General features: G+C 37.6%; 1 protein-coding gene and 1 pseudogene across 3 annotated transcripts in view; one reads left to right on the top strand and one right to left on the bottom strand.

The window, feature by feature from the left end:
- Kcnn2 (potassium calcium-activated channel subfamily N member 2) overlaps positions 1-18528 on the bottom strand; it is a 390602-nt gene that overhangs the window by 256798 nt on the left and 115276 nt on the right. The window lies entirely within an intron of this gene.
- Positions 5171-6511, top strand: LOC110332941 (annotated as a pseudogene).

Genomic DNA, 18528 nt, shown 5'->3' with positions numbered 1-18528 from the left:
CTCTGATCACACCACAGTAAAGCATCGAGGTCTCTGATCACACCACAGTAAAGCATCGAGGTCTCTGATCACACCACAGTAAAGCATCGAGGTCTTTGATCACACCACAGTAAAGCATCGAGGTCTTTGATCACACCACGGTAAAGCGTCGAGGTCTTTGATCACACCACAGTAAAGCATCGAGGTCTTTGATCACACCACGGTAAAGCATCGAGGTCTTTGATCACACCATAGTAAAGCATCGAGGTCTCTGATCACACCACGGTAAAGCATCGAGGTCTCTGATCACACCACGGTAAAACATCGAAGTCTCTGATCACACCACAGTAAAGCATCGAGGTCTCTGATCACACCACAGTAAAGCATTGTCAGACCAACTACTAGATTTGGGCTTCATAGGTTAGAGTTGATGGCAAGTTGTGTTCACAAACCTAAACAATACAATGCATGATCCAAGACCACTGCACAGAAAACAACCTCTTCCTTCTTGTACCTCCCAGCAGATACATTGGGATGGAGGGGGGTGTGCTACACACTGACAAACCTCCCATAACCCACTCCAATGAGTGGCTCTCCAAGAGAAATACTTGCACATGTCTACATACCTAAGGATACTCATAGCAACACTGTTCAACAGTATACAAAATACTTACTTGTAATAGTGCATTTTCATGGGAGATTTGATGACTAAGAGGTTTTATATATATATAAATATGGGCTCAGGTTAGTTGATTTTCTTGTTGTGCCCTTGACCCATCTGGCTCCTTAAATTATCCTTCCTTCTCACCTTCCCCGTCTTTCCTTTTAAGACCTTAGCTTTTACTTTAGTTTCTGGGTTTATGAATGAGTTATTATTTTTAGGTAATGAATGGATATATATATATATATATATATATATATATATATATATACATACATATACATATACATATACATATACATATACATATACATATACATATGATGAACTAGCAAAGTGTCCTTAAAAAATAACTTCTAAACTATTCTGTGTAGCACAATAAAGTTCTTCATAAATTTAAACAAGCATGTATACATTTATGTTAATATACATGGATATGTACAAAATATGGAAAAAGATTAAATGAGTTAATGATAATCCTGTGTTTCAGAATGATATTGAGCCTGACTTAAAGGAGGCAGGTGTGGGATAAATGGTATATAGGTAAATTGTGGTCTTTACTCCTCTTACTAATTAATTAATTATTTACAGTACATTTGGATGTCAGCTTCCTCTCTATCCTTTCCTCCCAGTTTCTCCATCTCACCTCACTTTCCCCCATCCACCCCTCCTCCTCTTCTCAGAAAAGCAGAGGCCTCCCATGAGTATCAATATCTCTGAACATATCAAGTTGCATTAAGACTAGGCACATCTTCTATTGAGACTAAACAAGGCACCCCACTTAGGGAAAAGGGCAGGCAATGTAATCAGAGTTAGCCCCTGCTCCTGCTTTAGAAGTCCAACATGAAGACCCAACTGCACAACAGTTACATATGTGCAGTGGGCCTAGGTCCAGCCCATGCATTCTCTCTCATTGGCAGTTCAGTCTCTACAAGCACCTATGGGCTCAGGTTAGTTGATTTTCTTGTTGTGTCCTTAACCCATCTGGCTCCTTAAATGCTTCCTCTTCACCTTCCCAGTCTTTCCTTTTAAGACCTTAGCTTTTACTTTAGTTTCTGGGTTTATGAATGAGTTATTATTTTCAGGTAATGAATAAATAGATAGATAGATAGATAGATAGATAGAGTAGATAGGTAGATAACATACATACATAATATATACATTCATACATATGTACATTCATATATACATACACAGACAGATAAATGAATAGATAACAAAACAAAAAATGTGTGAACTGAATATTAAATGGAATTAATTCAGTTCTGGGCCTGAAGTTTAATGGAAAATATCATAGGGATCCCAAACAGATCTTAAAACAATAAGAACAATGGAGCAAAACATTAAACATTGTCCTTTTCTTTGTAATGCCTCGGCTACACTTGTGTAAATAGAGCCATTGTAATATCTAGAGCCATTAGTAGCTTTTGAAAAAACAACAACAAGGAATAAAAAAGATGAGTAGCAAATGATGATAGTTCAAGAATAACTAAATACCACCACAATACAAGGAAAAGTATGTGCTAATTAAGATCAAAGTCTTTCATTGGAGGGATAGCCTTCTGGGGCTATATGGAGGACTCCCTTTTGGCAGGGCTTCTCCTTCTCTGACCTTGTTTGGGGAATTCAAAAAACCCCACACCTCTATCTGCAGAATGTCAGGTAGCACTAGTTAAGATTACAGGTTCAATGTCCTTTCTCCCAATAAGAACTCATTCAGCTAGCACAAGATGTGTCTTAAATGCTTCCCCATGCTAATGAGGCACTTTAGTACCCTAAGCCTTCAGCCAATGACCTTCCCTTCCTGAATATTCTCACTCCCTTCCCCCAAAGGGTATATAATCCCAAAGTATATGTGCCCACACCCACCCCCCCCCAATAAATCAGTATGAACCAGCAAGGATCATCTCAGATCCTTCATTAAAGATCGCCGTGGGGAAGGCTGTCCTCTTAAGGCCATGCCTGAGATTCCCCAAGAACACTTTTCTCCAGCCCCTCCAGTACTTGGCCCTCATTCCCAATCAGACCAGATCCTGCTTGTCCCAGGCTCCATCCTCCCCTTTCAGCCTGGCATGCAGATTCCCTGAGGGAAAAGGTGGGCTTCAGACTGTTCCTGACTATACCCACAGCACCTAGGTACCCAGAGAGGAAACTGGGAACCACAGCATTCGTCCCAGTCCCTGATGTTTCCCCTCAGGTCCAAAATGTAGCAGCTTCTGATGCTCCCAGTGAGAAACCGTGGCTGTGGACTCTCAGTTTCAGCCTTTGCTCTCCTTCCTCCCTGCCCATGTGCGGGAGGTGTCTGGACATCCAGAAAGAACTAAAGCAAGACAGAAGAAAACCAGACCTACACAGTTACAAGGATTCACTTATGTGTACCATTATAACCCTCATGCAATCGGGGGCTAGAACTGACTCAAAAAAATTCAATTTTAGGCAGCCTCTCCTGCATCCTGTTCCTCAAGTCATCCCAACCCTACCTCTGCATACTTTAGTAACGAGTTTTCTGAGTGGGGGGGGCATCTTCAGCAGACCATGCAGCCTGTTTGTATTCACTTCTCTCATGGTTCTTGGTAGTATTGGAAAATAAATAAATAAAAAGAATGCTGGGTCTGAAATATATCACTTTTCCAGATCATGTTAATTGAATTACATTCTTAGTAGATAAGAAGGAGTGAGAAGTTGTTCTGATGCACATTCAGTGATGCTGCCCTATCACAGTATAGACTTAAATCTTTAAGAAGTGAACAGTTCAGACTGTGGTGAGACATGTTGATAATGCCAGTGCTTGAGAGGCTGAATCAGTGTAGCCATGAGCTTGAGGTCAGCCCGGGCCTCACAGGTCAACACAGAGCTTCCAGAAAAAAAAATGAGAATCACAAGAATAAAATACTTTAGCCCCGGTCCTCCTTTGCTTTCTTTCTATTGCTATGGTACAAACCACATACCAAAGCAACTTGGGGAAGAAAGGGTTCATTTCACCTTATAGTTTACATTAATTATCTGGGAAGACAGGTCAGGAACTCAAGACAGAACCATAAAGTAGAAGCACGGAAGAATGCTGCTTACTGGCTCGCTGCCCTTGGCTTGTCCAGTCTGCTCATGTGTATAACCTAGGACAACATGCTCGGGGTGGGTACCACCCACCGTGGGCTGGGCCCTCCCACATCAATCATTAATCAAGAAAATGCCCCAGAGACATGACCTCATTTGAATTTGATGAAGGCAGCTTCTCAGTTGCGGTTCCTTCTTCCCAGAGGACTCCAGTTTGTGACAAGTTGTGTCTAGTTTGTGTCAAACTACACAGCACAGCCTCACTTCCATTCTTCCCATAAATATGATCTTCTAGAAATGTATAAAAATGTGTGTGCATTTAATAGCGATACAATAAATACACAAATATATATAAATATAGATATATACACACACATACACACATATATACACACAAATATATAGTTAACGATAGAGACTAAACCTGTAGATTAACAATGGGAATGGCTTCTATGAAATATTCAAGGCTCATTTATATAATATTTTGGGTTTTCAGAGTAATATTTTGTTCCATTTGGCATTTATAATGAAGGCAATAATTTTTTCTTCAGTTATCTGGCTAGAGTTCCATTAAAACATTTACTAAAATTAGGGAATTTTTAAACCATGGAAGCTTAATTGCATTAATTATCCTTTTCACCCTCAACTGTTTTATAGTGAAACTAAATAATGGATGCAATAATGAAGCAAAGGACATGTTGAATTTGCATATTTTATAAACATGCTCAGGAGAGCAACTATGCTACTTTGCTTGGAGTGGTAGTTAGGTTAATCATATGTTTATGAAAGGGAGAACTCAATTTCCAGGGGTCAGGTGAGGGCCAAGTGGGGTGACTTTGAAACCAGGTTCTGGGTATGCTCCTCTGCTCTTATGTGAGGGATGAGAAAACAAAGGTTTTGAAAGAACATTCCTGTGGACAGAAAAGAGACCTATGAAGTTGTTAGAGCAGCCCCTGGAATAAGGCAATAGCTTAGTCCGTTGAGTGCCCATAGAGATAATTGAAAAAAGTCTTCTCTGAGAGTCAGCTAATGAAATGAAAATGGACTTTTTAAAAAAGAGTAAAAAATACCATTTCCCTTGACCATACTGTACTTCCTAACCCAATCCAGGGAGGCCGACTTCTCACCAGGCTGGCAGTCCTGCACGCCATCCCTCAGGTGTGCAGAAACCGACACTGGTTCCTCCTCACCTCCTTCTTCCAAATCTTCACTCTCACAGCTACACACATACACCAAATCCGTAAGACCTTGACAGTTTTCAGGGTAGTAATAGCAGGGTGCACGTTTGGAACCTTATTCCTGCAGGCAGTGTGAGAAATCCACGAGCAATATGTACCTCAATGTGTTAGCATGCTTCATTTCAGTATAATGTGTTAAATAGATGGAAAAGTCCTAGAGATTAATTTAAAAATGACTTCTGATCAGAGCAGAACATATGATATAAAATTCTAAAGATTTGGAAGTTAAATAGAAGCCATGAGCCCTTGTCTCTCAATCCAATCTGTGGCTTTGAGAAGACCTTCTAGTACTTATGAGTACAAAGAGCAGGCCAAGGTCAGCCTTCCCTCTTGATTGGAAATGCTGGCGTTTCGTTTTTCAATGACAAGAAAGAGAAGTACTGTGCTGTAAGTAAAGGCTTGTCTCCTAAGAGAGTCAGGAGAAATTAAACACTGGACGACAATCCAGAGCAGAATTCAGAATGAACTTCCCAGGATTGTTTTCCATTCCCAGGAAAGTACAAGAGACATGGTCTCTGTGGGGAAAAAAAAGTAGACTGCCTTAAATAATGTCAAACAAATGCAGCAAGAAGAATAGGTTTCCCCAAATCAAAACTTCGAGGCAACTTACAATTCATACTGTGGTCTGCTGCAAAGAAACTTAATTTGGTGAAGTCAGTGAGCCACATAGAATTGTCAAGATATTGTAACAGAATAGGGAAGAATGTGATAAAAGCAAAATACACACCAGCAAATGGTAAAATTATTTATTATTATTATTATTATTAATGCATCTAGTAAAGAAACAACTAAAAGTAAATAACACTTCTGAGAATTGGCAATAGGTTCTACCTGGCTGGGAGGGGTTTGTGCCCAAAGCCCTAGGGTACCCACATGTTGAGGAGATAGATGAGGGTCGGTTTCCTCTTATGGGTTCAGGCATAACCACAGTACCAGATATTCGATTGAAAAGAACCATGGCATTTCTAAGCCAGTTGTCACGTGCAATGTGCAGTTTTCTTGGCCAGTTTGCCACAGTTTGTGAGGAGAACCTGGCATACCTTTCTCTTCGTATTCAAGAAATTAAAACTCTTAATATTTTAGATGGTCTGTCATCTACCCCAGGCCTAGAGGAGGTCACAGTTGAAGTGTCTCATTTAAATGTCATTGCTGTCACAAATGGATCATTATTCTGAAACCACTTCAGATCAACCACATCACAACAGTACACAAGACTCTCAACCACGGGAAAGTGAGGTATCATCAGAAAATATCTTGAATGTAGCCAAGGATTCAAGATATACCAGGTATCTCAAGATGGTCCCAATGACAGCAATCAGAGACAAAATGATATCAGGGCTTGATCCCAGAGCTTCTTGAGAAGCTAGATGCTCCAGTGCCTAACAGTAAAGGTGAAAAAAAAAAAAAGTCAGATAAAGTTCGGAAAATTTCAGTGACCAAGCTGGACTGTGATGAGAATTGGATACATGTGTGGAAGGATGTTTTTACATTCTGTGAGAGAGCCTTCACTCGAATTCTTACTATAAAATCATCAAATAGCCACATACCTACTGGAAGCTTCCTCTGTTTAAAAAAATAAAGTCATTTATAACCTCCCAAAACATTGGTAATAAGCATTTTCTTCAAAATAATCTTGCTTTATGGTGCACACTGTTAATCAACCATAGAAGTATTATTTCCTGATGAGGTTTTATGAAGACTTTGAATCTTTTGGCACACAGTGTTCTAAGCCATCATTATAAATTGATCCGAATTGGTCTTCACAATTAAATAATCTGACATTGGAAGGTTAAATAACAAGAATTTTTGAACATAAGAAGATTGTTCATCAGGCATTCTTTAAAAGTTTAAAGAGTGAGTCCATCTAAAGAGGTCAATCAAGGCAATTTGGGAAACTTTTGGTTAATTCAGATTTATTGTGAAGTATTAATTATGCCAATATAAAATTACCATTCAGAAAATGTCTTCTAAAACATGAAGTCTTACAACTGTAGGACACGTGGAAATACTGGGTAGCTATATGCAAAATCTCAGAGATTATTTTAGGAGGCAAGTAACTTTACTTTAATCAACTTAAGGTTAGTTTTAGAATTCAAAAATAGAATCAAGTTGTATAATCATCCCTATTTATTCATCAAATTATTATAAGATATTTAGTTGTAAATTACTATTACAAACTTTACAAAGATAAATGATCCAACTATGGACCGTGAATATACAACATAATCTATCTGTGGACCATGCATATTCAAGACTTCTATTTCCTCTTCAGAAAAGAACTAAGTCTCTACTCAAGGAGCCCCAAACTTTTCAAAGCCAGTCCTGCATGACGTACTCTGCCCCAACTTAAAAATACTAAAAAGAGTGGTCAAACAGCAACTCTTTGGGTTCCGCCAAAGTAGGGTATAATGATACCAAAATGACTATAATCTTATATAATTATTTTTCATTAGAACATAGTATAAATTAAAGGCATTTAACTACTAAAACAGTTCATTAGATATATTCTTATAAATGACATGGAAATGTACATATTATGGGGGTGCCTTATGTTTTCAATACACTTAATGTTTAAATCAGAATAAACATTTCTATCTTATAAGGTATTTAGCATGTATTTGAGCTAAAATTGATTCATATATTTCCTCCTAGCTCCTATAAAACATGTAATCTATAATTGATATTTATAGTCACCCTACAATGGATAGGGCACCAGAGCCGATGTCTCTTATCTAACAGCACTTAGTATTCACTAATGAACATTTAAGTATTTCTCTCTTTCTCTTCCTTCTTCTGGATTCCCAGTTTCTGGAAACTGCTTCTTTTTTCTTAACCTCTGTATAGAAAAATCAACTTTTATACGTTCCACATGCACGAGTTCACGCTGTTTTTGTCTTCATATGACTGACTATTTTGTCTTCTCGTAAGACATACAGTTCCATCAACCTTGTCATAGATGGCAGGATGTCATCATTCTGAATGACTGAATAGTATCCCATTATGCACGAGTGCCACATTTTCTTTTATCCATTTATCAGTTCATGGATAATTAGGATAATTCTATTCCCTGGCCATTGAGAATAGTGTTGCAATATGTAGAGGCATACAGGCATAATCTTCTTTATATATGCAATCCACTTCTAGGCTTGCTGATAGGTGCAGTATAGCTAGTCTTTGTTTTTCAAAAATCTCTGCCCGTCGGTGGTGGTGCACGCCTTTAATCCCAGCACTTGGGAGGCAGAGGTAGGCGGTTTTCTGAGTTCTAGGCCAGCCTGGTCTACAAAGTGAGTTCCAGGACAGCCAGGGCTATACAGACAAACCCTGCCTCAAAAAAAAAAAAAAAAAAAATCTCTATACTGTTTTTCATTGCGGCTATAAATCTGAAATCCACCAATTGGATAAAGGCTCTCCTTTCCTTTTACCCTTGACTTCACTAATTAGCATTAAAAAACATTCTAACTAGAGTGAGAGAATGATACATGGTCATTTTGCTTTGCATTTTCTGATGATAAGCGATGCCTTCCCCCACTTATGTTCCTTTGGGAAGTTTTAATTTATGTCTTCTGAAAGATGTCTGTTTAACTATTGACCAGATCTTTTCAATTGAATTGTTGACTTTCCCCATTGCTGAATGAATATATATATATATATATATCGTAATCGGATATATAACTTTAAAAGTATTTTAATAGAATTTAATACTTTTAACTCAATACATTTCAATTATTTTTGCCAAGTCAAATTTTCTAATTTTTAACCCTGTCTACATGTAATAGTCTACTAGAAAAACAAAGCATTTGGGACGGAATATATGTGTAGAAGAAGAAATATTTAAGGCATCTAATGCTGCCTGTCTCTAGAGGAATTGCTTGTCCTAATTACACAAAAATTCAGCCAACCAGCTCACCCTAATTTTTTTTTTCTCTTAATTGGCTGTCACAGTTTTTAAACTGTGGCTGGAAAACTTAATTTACATTGACTTAGAAAAATTTTAGAAGTAAAAGTCTAAAAGCTATGTTCGCGGCTGTCAACGACAACATAACTTATAACAGTACCATGTCCCTGAGAAGGTGCAGTCCAGGGCCTATCAATGGGACTATCTCAGGTCACATTACCCCTGATCCTATCACTAGAACTATCTTTCAGAAATGATGAACCCTGCTTTAGCTTCAAAGTTAGCGTTTACAATTCTATTTCCTAAACCAGTACATTTAAGGTACAGTTTTAAAAAATGAAATCTCAAAGTTGGGTGGACAGGAGTGGGAGTATAGAGGGTAGTTATGAGAGGAGTTGGGTGGGTGAATTGTGTTCAAAGTACATTTTTAAGCTCACAAAGAATTAAATATTGTTTCAGAAAGACACAATTCATTAGCTGGACCTCTGGCAGTCTTGTAGAAGAGTTGGGGGGAAGGATTGACGGACCCAGAGGGGATAGGCACTCCACAAGAAGACCAACAGAGTCAAACACCTGGACCATTAGGGGCTCCCCGAGACTGAACCATCAACCAAAATGCACGTGTGGGCTGTACCTAGCCCCTCTCCCCCAACATAGGTAGCAGATATACAGCTTGGTCTTCCAGCAATAACTGGAGGGGGGGCTGCCGGGAGTGGGGGCTGTCTCTGACTCTGTTGCCTGCCTGTGGATCCTGTTCCCCTAATTGGGCTGTCTTGTCTGGCCTCAGTGGGAGAGAATGTATCTAGTCCCTTGTGACTTGAGTTGCCAGGATAGGTTGGTAGCCAGTGGGACCTCCCCTTTTTACAGAAGAAGGGAATGGGGGAGAAGCTTTGTGAGGGAGGATCTGTGAGTGTGGAGAGGGTTCTGTGATCAGGATGTAAAGTGAATAAAGTAATTAATGGAAAAAAGAAAGGCACAATTCTTTGTGTAATTCAAGTAATAATTCCATCTCTTGACTCTAAGTCAAACTCTCAATTCTATTGTGTATTTCAGCCCTGTTTTAAGTCTATCTGCTGTGACAGGCTGGTGTACCTGACTATGTGCTTAGCACTCAATCCAAACCTAAAGAAAAAATTTCTTAAGGGTTTTCTAGCTTGAAGGGTTCCCCAGGCTCAAGTCTGTCCCAACAGCACAATCCTTTTAGCACCTCTCCGGGAGGTTTCCTACCTGGCTCCAAAATGTGTAGCCGGTTCATTCAGTCTCAGTTTCTACTATGAGTTTCAAAAAGCCTATTGCTTCCCCCTTTCTCATTAATGCTATAGTTTAGAGTTTTTATATAACCAAATATAACCATAAACATGAATTTAGCTTTGCTTATTAATAAATACATATGTATATGTTCACATATGCATTCACATATGAACCCAGCTGCTATTATTTCTTTATGTCCTAAACAACTGAAAGTCAAACCTAAGAAAATGTTCTTCATGATGTTAAAACATGGAGTCGAGCTTCAAACTCTTTGCATTAGAAACACAAGAGCACAAACAATAGTTAATATAAAGAGAAAGCCAAGAATCCTTTAGGGAAGAGTCCATGGCTATTAGTGGTGATACAGTTTCAATGGCTCCATTTAGATAACATATTTAGTTGAGAGCACTGATGGCTCATCTTGGATATCAACCTGACTACACACACATGGAATCCAGGCAAACTCAAGCAGCTCGGAACACCTGTTAAAAATTCTCCTGTTTGGGTCATTTGAGGTGAGGAGATCCATTCAAAAACTGGGCAGCAGCTACAGGGCAGCCCATATAAAAGGACTTTGAAGAAGAAAGCTGTTTTATGCCTTCTTGCCTGACTCTTGCTAGCAAGTTCATCTATCCTGATATTTAGGCATCCCTTCACTGGTATTAGAACCTACCTCTTCAGGATTCCAACGTGGACTGAAGACCAGCTAAGACATCCAGCCTCTTGGACTGAACAACTACTAAATTATTCACCTTTCTGTTTGAGGCAACCATTGTTGAATGAGCAGGACTACATAGCCTGTAACTCTCTCCAATAAGTCTTTTTTAAATACATACCCTCAATTCTGTTCCTCCAAGGAACCCTGATACAAGCACATAAAGAGAAACAAAAGAAGAAACACAAAAAGCTTGCAAAGGTTGTATGTGATGCCAAAAGAGGGGAAAATGTAATCAATTTCCAGAAATGGAAATTTTAGAATTAATCAGTATCTTATGAAAGTATCTTCAACGGAAATTCTGAAAAAGTATAAACTCTTTTCATTTAAGAACAAACACAAACTTAATCTATATTAATCAATATGACCTTAAAATTAAGAAAATCACATTCTTTTTGAACTATTTTCTTTTACTTTTACATTTAAAATATTTCATTCTCATGCTTTTATAACATCTGTGACCCTACATAATATGCCACATGACAATGTATTGACATTTATTATCTTGAGAATAATTAAAAAATTACTTATAAACAGAAAACATAAGTGACAAATGTTATTGGGTTAAAAAGAAAGCAACAGAATAAAGGTTAATTGACAAGAACCCAGAAAGCATTTGTCAAAATGTGATTGGCAACATTTTGCATTTTTGAACTCTTAACAGAATAATGATGTAAAGTTAAGAATTTTAAGTAGTCACTCTTCAAGCAAGGGGTTAAATGAGAAAGTCATTTCCATATTAGAAATGGTGCAATACTAATGAACTTGTTGCTGCTTCAATTTCATGCATCATTCTGCTATTTAGTCTGTGTTCTCATTAAAAAATGTTAACTATTTCCAATTATTGATAGTTCCTGCACTTTTCCTATAAGTAAAATACATCCCAATTTATTTCACAAGATTATAAAGATAAATGAATTACATTTTAAACTGACTGCTTTTTAAATTTGTTCAGTTAAGGACATTTTTTAAAAATTTGAAATGAAGTCACTAAACTTAGTTTTATTTTATTGACTTGGCAAATATAATATTCAATATTTTCTCATGTGTTCCACATGTTAATAAATTTTGCATATATTTATTTTGCTTATGCTACTGAAATAACTGTGAAAGTAATTGAGACATTTATCATCTTCTAGCAGCTTATATTAAGATGAGGACCTGTGTTTGCTTATTTTTAATTGAAACAGAACTTGATTTAAGAAGTCAACAGAGTCACTCTTACAACTAGTCTTTTCTAATAGCTAGAGAGATGGATCAGCTCTAGCTATCTCTTGAAGAGGATCCACATTCAGTTCCTAGCACCCACATCAGGAAGTGAACAACCTCCTGCAACTTTAGCTTCAGGGACACCCAACACTTCTGATCTTCATGGGATCCTACACTCATATGTACATAAATACTCACATAAATCTTTGATAAATAAATCTTCTAAAAAGACGATATTTCACATATTACAACAACACAATATGGATCTGAACCCCTGAATCCTTAAATCCACTGCTTTAGTCAGTTAAATTAAAATGTTTGTCTTTTGGTTTGCTTGGTTTTTATCTTCACTTCTGTCCTAAATTATAAGCCCCCGTGAGAATACCAGGGCTTGTGACTTCATCATTAGTAGGAGCAGCAGCAGCATCAGCAGCAGCAGCAGCAGTTGGTATCCCCATATGTTTACTGAATAAATGAATCACTGAAAATTTTACCTCCAAAGACCTAAAATTTATATGGACATGTCTATACCTAGTGTCTTAGTTAGGGTTTAATTGCTGTGAAGAGACACCATGACTAAGGCAGCACTTATAAAGGCAAATATTTAATTGTGTTGTCTTATAGTTTCAGAGGTTTAATCCATTATCCTCATGGTGGGAAGTATGGCAACTTGTAGACATACATGCTGCTGGAGGAAGAGATAATAATTTGACACCTTGATCCAAAGGCCAGGAGGAGATTGAATATATTTCACCCTGGGCATAGCTTGAGCATTTAAGACTTCAAAGCCCCATTTTCATAGTGGCACACTTACTCTAAGAATAACTCCTTGACTACTTTAAGTACTACATTCCTCTTCCAACAAGGCCATGCCTCCAAATAGGCCTCTACCTATGGCCAAGCTTTCAAACACATGAATCTATGCGGCCATACCTATTTAAACCCACCACACCTGGCTAGTCTATGTCTCAAGCCTATGACATAATCTTACACATTTTGATTGCTTATTGTCCATTAAAGGCAGAGAAAATAGTATATAGAGATTAATTTAAGAACATTGTTACATATACGAGTGAAAAAAATGTTATCACATGTTTTTATACTGGTTACAAATCCCTGTCACTCCTCAAGTCTACTACTAAAAGAATTAATAGTACTTATAATTATTTGATTAGATAAAAATAGCTGTTAAGTTCAAGGCATAGTTATAGGTGCATACTTAAGGGGACAGACAGAAACAAGACTGAATATAGGCTCACTTCACCCCACAAGGAGTTTGTAATTGTTTGAGAAGACACATGCATGGGTAACTAATGATACAATTATGGTGGAGGTCAGCATAGCCCATGAATGAGTGTCATAGTATAGGTTATTGTAGATATGTGGATGAAGAAGAAAAACACTCCTGAGGACCAGGCAATCAAGGGATGCTTCATGAGTTAAAAGGAACTGAAACTAAAATTTGGCAGAGAACATTGCTTGCAGCTGGAATAGTAGAATATGATTGGTCCATGGGAAATGGCATTATTAGGAGGTGAGAACGTGTTGGAATGGGTGTAGCTTTATTAGAGGAAGTGTGTCACTGTGTAGGTAGTTCTCAAGTTCCATGCAGTACAGAAGAGACTCTCCTGGCTGCCTTTGGATGGAGATGTCGAACTCTTTGTTCCTCCAACACCATGTCTGCCTGCATGCTGCCACACTTCCTTCCATGATGATAATGGACTGAACCTCTGAAACTATAAGCCAGCCTCAATTAAATGCTATCCTCTTTAAGAGATGCCTTGGTCATGGTGTCTCTTCACAGCAATGAAACCCTAAGACAGGAGACATCCATGTTTATTACTCAAACCTTCATTTAATCAATAACTGTTGATTAATTAAAGAATTACACATCAAGCAGCTGGATAAGATTTCTGAACAGAAACATTTGCATTGCAAAGCTGAACAATGGTACAATAACAGAAAAATAAGGGGTTGACAATTTTTTTTCAGATTAAAATTTATAATAGAATCTAAACAGTGTTTTGGTTTTACAGATGAGAAAAACAAGTAAGTTAAAAAGGAAAAAAATCCAGCAATGTCATAAGAAACGGATGCTTGCATAGAGTTTATATATCAATCTTCTTACATAATGGTTGTTTTTAAAAACCTAATTATTAACAAGAGAAATCATGATGAAATAGGTATAATTTGAATAAAAATCAGCTACTATTCAGAATTATGACATTTAAAGGAAGTATGATTTAGATTTCTTACAAACATCAAAGGATTCACATGGTTCGTGGTTAAGAATTACCTTGCTAACTTAAATGCATAATGTGATTACACTGAGAGGAAAATCAATTATACACATGTTGTGAAGATAAGGAGTGGCTATTTTTAACAGCAGCCTTTAGCAAACACAAATTGGTCAATTTTGCTGCCTGTATTGATCAATGTCAAAACTGCTCATGATTTTTTTTATATATATATATAAACCAGAGATCCTAAAAGAACCATATATATCTCTGATCTGTAAGTGTTCCTTTCTGAAAGAATTACAGGGATGGAAACGGAGAAGAGCCCGAGGAAAAGAAGGTCCAGCAACAGGCCCAAAGAGGGATCCATCTCAAGAAGAGGTCCCAAGGCCTGACACTACTACTGAGGCTATGGAGCGCTCACAAAAAAAGGACCTAGCATTACCGCACTCTGGAAGACCCAACAAGCAACTGAAAGAGTCAGATGCAGATAGTTGCAGCCAACCAGTGGACAGAAACAGCTGACTCCTGTTGTTGAATTAGGGAAAGACTGAAAGAAGCTGAGGAGGAGGGCAATCCTGTAGAAGGACCAGCAGTCACAATTAATATGGACCCCCGAGATCTCTCAAACACTGGACCACCAAACAGGAAGGATATACCAGCTGATATGAGGCCCCCAACACACATACAGCAGAGGACTCCTGGGTCTGTGTTCATTCAGATATGATTCACCTAACCCTCAAGAGACTGGAGGCCCAAGGGAGTTTAGAAGTCAGGTGGTGTGGGGGGTGGGAACATCCTCGTGGAGAAACGGGGTTGGGGAGGAGGTATGGGATGTGGAGCAGTAGGAGGGTAGATGGGGATGGGGGGAACAAAATATGAAGTGTAAAATAAAGTAATTAATTTTTAAAAGAACCATATATACCAGTGGTTTTTAAAGAACATTTTATCTCTCATTTCCTTTATGTTAAAACATCTATTTTTAATTAATTTGTTCTCTTCTATATTACATCCCAGCCACAGTTTCCCCTCTCTCATCTCCTCCCATCCCCCATCTACCTTTCTCTTCCAATACACTCTTCCTTTTCTCTTCAGAAAAGAGTGACCTTCCAGGGATATAAACCAAACATGATATAACAAGTTGCAATAAGACTAGGTAACTCCTCACATATACAGGCAGCCCAGTAGGAGGAAAAGAATCCTGAAAGAATCAGAAACAACCCCTGCTCCCTCTTTTAGGGATTGAACAAAAAACACCAAGATACACCACTATTACGTATACACAGATTGCCTAGGTTAGACCCATGCAGACTCCCTGATTATTGGTTCAATCTCAGTCCCTATGAGTCCAGTTTTGTTGACTCAGTGGACTCCCTTGTGGTATCCTTGACTCTAGCTTCTACAATTCCTTTGCCCCTCCTTCAGTGAGATTCCCTGAACTCTGCCTAATGTTTGGCTGTGGGTCTCTGCATCTATTTCCATCAGTTGCTATATGAAGCCATTCTGATGACAACTAGGTTAGGCACTATCATGTTTGTCACTCTGGGTCTGGTTTATCTCACTCAAGATTATTATTTTCTAGTTCCATCCATTTTCCTGAAAATTCCACGATGTCACTGTATTTAAAATCTGAGTAATATTCCACTGTGTAAATGTATCACAATTTTTTTAATCCATTCTTCTGTGGAAGGGCATATAGGTTGTTTCCAGTTTCTCATTATTATGAATAAAGCTGCCATGAACACAGTTGAGCATGTGTCTTTGGTAAGATGGAGCATCATTTCGGTATATGTCCAGGAGTGGGATTTGAGGTAAATAAATTCTCAATCTTCTGAGAAATTTCCATATTGATTCCCAAAATTTGGACTCCCACCAGCAATGGAGGAGTGCTCCCCTTGCTCGACATCCTTGTCAGCATGAGCTGTGGTTAGTGATTTTGAGCTTAGCCATTCTGACAGGTCATCTCAAAGTCATTTTGATTTGCATTTCACTGATAGCTAAGGATGTTGAACATTTCTTCATGTGTTTCTCAGCCATTTGAGATTCTGCTGTTTGCAGTTGTTTAGATCTGTACCCTTAAAACTGGATCATTTGATTTGTTGATGTCTTTTTTTTCTGATTTTTCGAGACAGGGTTTCTCTGTATTTGTTGATGTCTAGTTCCCTGTGTCTTTTATGTACTTTGGGAATTGCCTTCTGTCAGATATAGAGATGATGAAAATATTTCCCTACTCTGTAGGATGCTGTTTTGTCTCATTTGTTATGCTCATAATAGCCACAATTAATATATAATGTATTGGAATAACTCTAACCAACCAATTAAAACTAAAAGTATAACAAGAACTTTACAGAAATTGAAGAAGATATCAGAAGATACAAAGATATCTAATACTCATGGATTGGTAGAATTGACATAGTAAAAATGACCATCTTACCAAAAGAAATATATAGATTCAATGTAAGACCCATCAAAATGCCAACACAATTCTTTACAGACCTTGAAAGAACCTTCAGCTTTATATGGAAAAACAAAAATCCAGGATAGCTAAAAAAAATCCTATACAATAAAAACTATTAAGGGTATTACCATACCTGATTTTAATCTCTACTAAAGAGCTATGGTAAGAAAAACCACATGGTATTGGCATAAATACCAGACAGGTTGATCAATGCCATCAAATTGAAGACCCAGACATACATCCACACACCTATTGACACCTAGGTTTTATATATGTATATATGGAAGCCAATAGTATTCAATGGTAAAAAGAAAGCATCTGCCGGGTGTGGTGGCGCACACCTTTAATCCCAGCACTTGAGAAGCAGAGGCAGGTGGATTTCTGAGTTCAAGGCTAGTCTGGTCTACAAAGTGAGTNCCAGGACAGCCAGGGCTATACAGAAAAACAAAACAAAACAAAACAAAACAAAACAAAACAAAACAAACAAAAAGAAAGCATCTGCAACAAATTGTGCTGGTCTAACTGTATTTTGTCATGTAAAAGAATACAGAAATATCCATACCTATCACCCTGCATAAAACTCAAATCCAAGTACATCAAAGACCTCAACATAAAAATAGATACACTGAACCCGATAGAAGAGAAAGTAGGGAATAGTCATTAACACATTGACACAGGAGACAACTTCCTGAACAGAACATCAACAGTGCAGGCACTAAGATCAACACTAAATACATGGGACCTCATGGATCCAAAAAGCTTCTGCAAGGCTAAAACATCTATTCTAAGGCAAACATATTTGTATGTTCATCCATTGGATAAAACAACACAGAACCCCTCCTCATCCCAAGAGCTTCTGATGTTAATGCACGGTTGCCTCTAGTGAGATCTTCATGTGCTTTAGCTCTAGGTTGTTGCTTTTTAAGAAGAGTGCATAAAGTGTTTGTATAGACAGCTAAATTGTCACTGGTCCCTGTCCCTCTTTAATTATCTTTTCATTTCTTTGTTTTGCTAGAGCATCGACTTAAAAACTTATTTTACAACCTCTGTAGACAATTGTATTTCTTAATTGCACATATTTATTAATGCTTTACTTTAACCATTGCTTAAATGTTTGTTTTGTTGTTCATAATAATTTTCATTCAAATGCAGAACTCATTTTGTTCCATCTAATATCTTTCTTTGCTGTCTTACCAAGCCTGATTCTTCTTGATCCATTCGTTTAAAGAAATTGTTTCAGATTTTTTTTCTTCAGAGTTGATCTTTTCAAAGTGTTCCTTTTATGTTTTGATCCATCAGGTAAATATTTTTAAAGATCTATTTAGTTTTTATTTTATGTGAATGACTGTATGCATACTTGTGTACAGTATACACAGAGTACCAATGAAGGGCAGAAGAAGGCACTGAATTCCCATGGAAATGGAGTTACAGACAGTTGTGAGTCTCCATCTGGGTGTTGGGAACCAAACCTAGGTTCTTTGCAAGAACAGCAAGTGCTCTTAACCACTGGAGCTATCTGTACAGGCACATATTTGCTAACAATTAACAAATATTTACTTGTGCCTAACATTGTTTTACTGACAGTGAATAGAGCAATCAAGAGTGTCCTTTTAACAAATGTATCAATTTTATAGCCAGTGTTGCATTTTATAATATATGTAATTTCTGCAATATTTTCTCTAGTCACCTTTTCTTTTCTTTTTTTTTTATATTTATCTCAGATTTTATTTTATTTTATTTTTTTTTATTATTTTCTTTATTTACATTTCAAATGCTATCCCGAAAGTTTCCTATACCCCTCCCCCCACCTCTGCTCCCCTACCCACCCACT

This window comes from Mus pahari, chromosome 15, assembly GCF_900095145.1.
Source record: "Mus pahari chromosome 15, PAHARI_EIJ_v1.1, whole genome shotgun sequence".
Taxonomy (NCBI): domain Eukaryota; kingdom Metazoa; phylum Chordata; class Mammalia; order Rodentia; family Muridae; genus Mus; species Mus pahari.
Note: the sequence above shows the minus strand (reverse complement) of the source record. Positions and strands in the feature narration are given on the sequence as shown.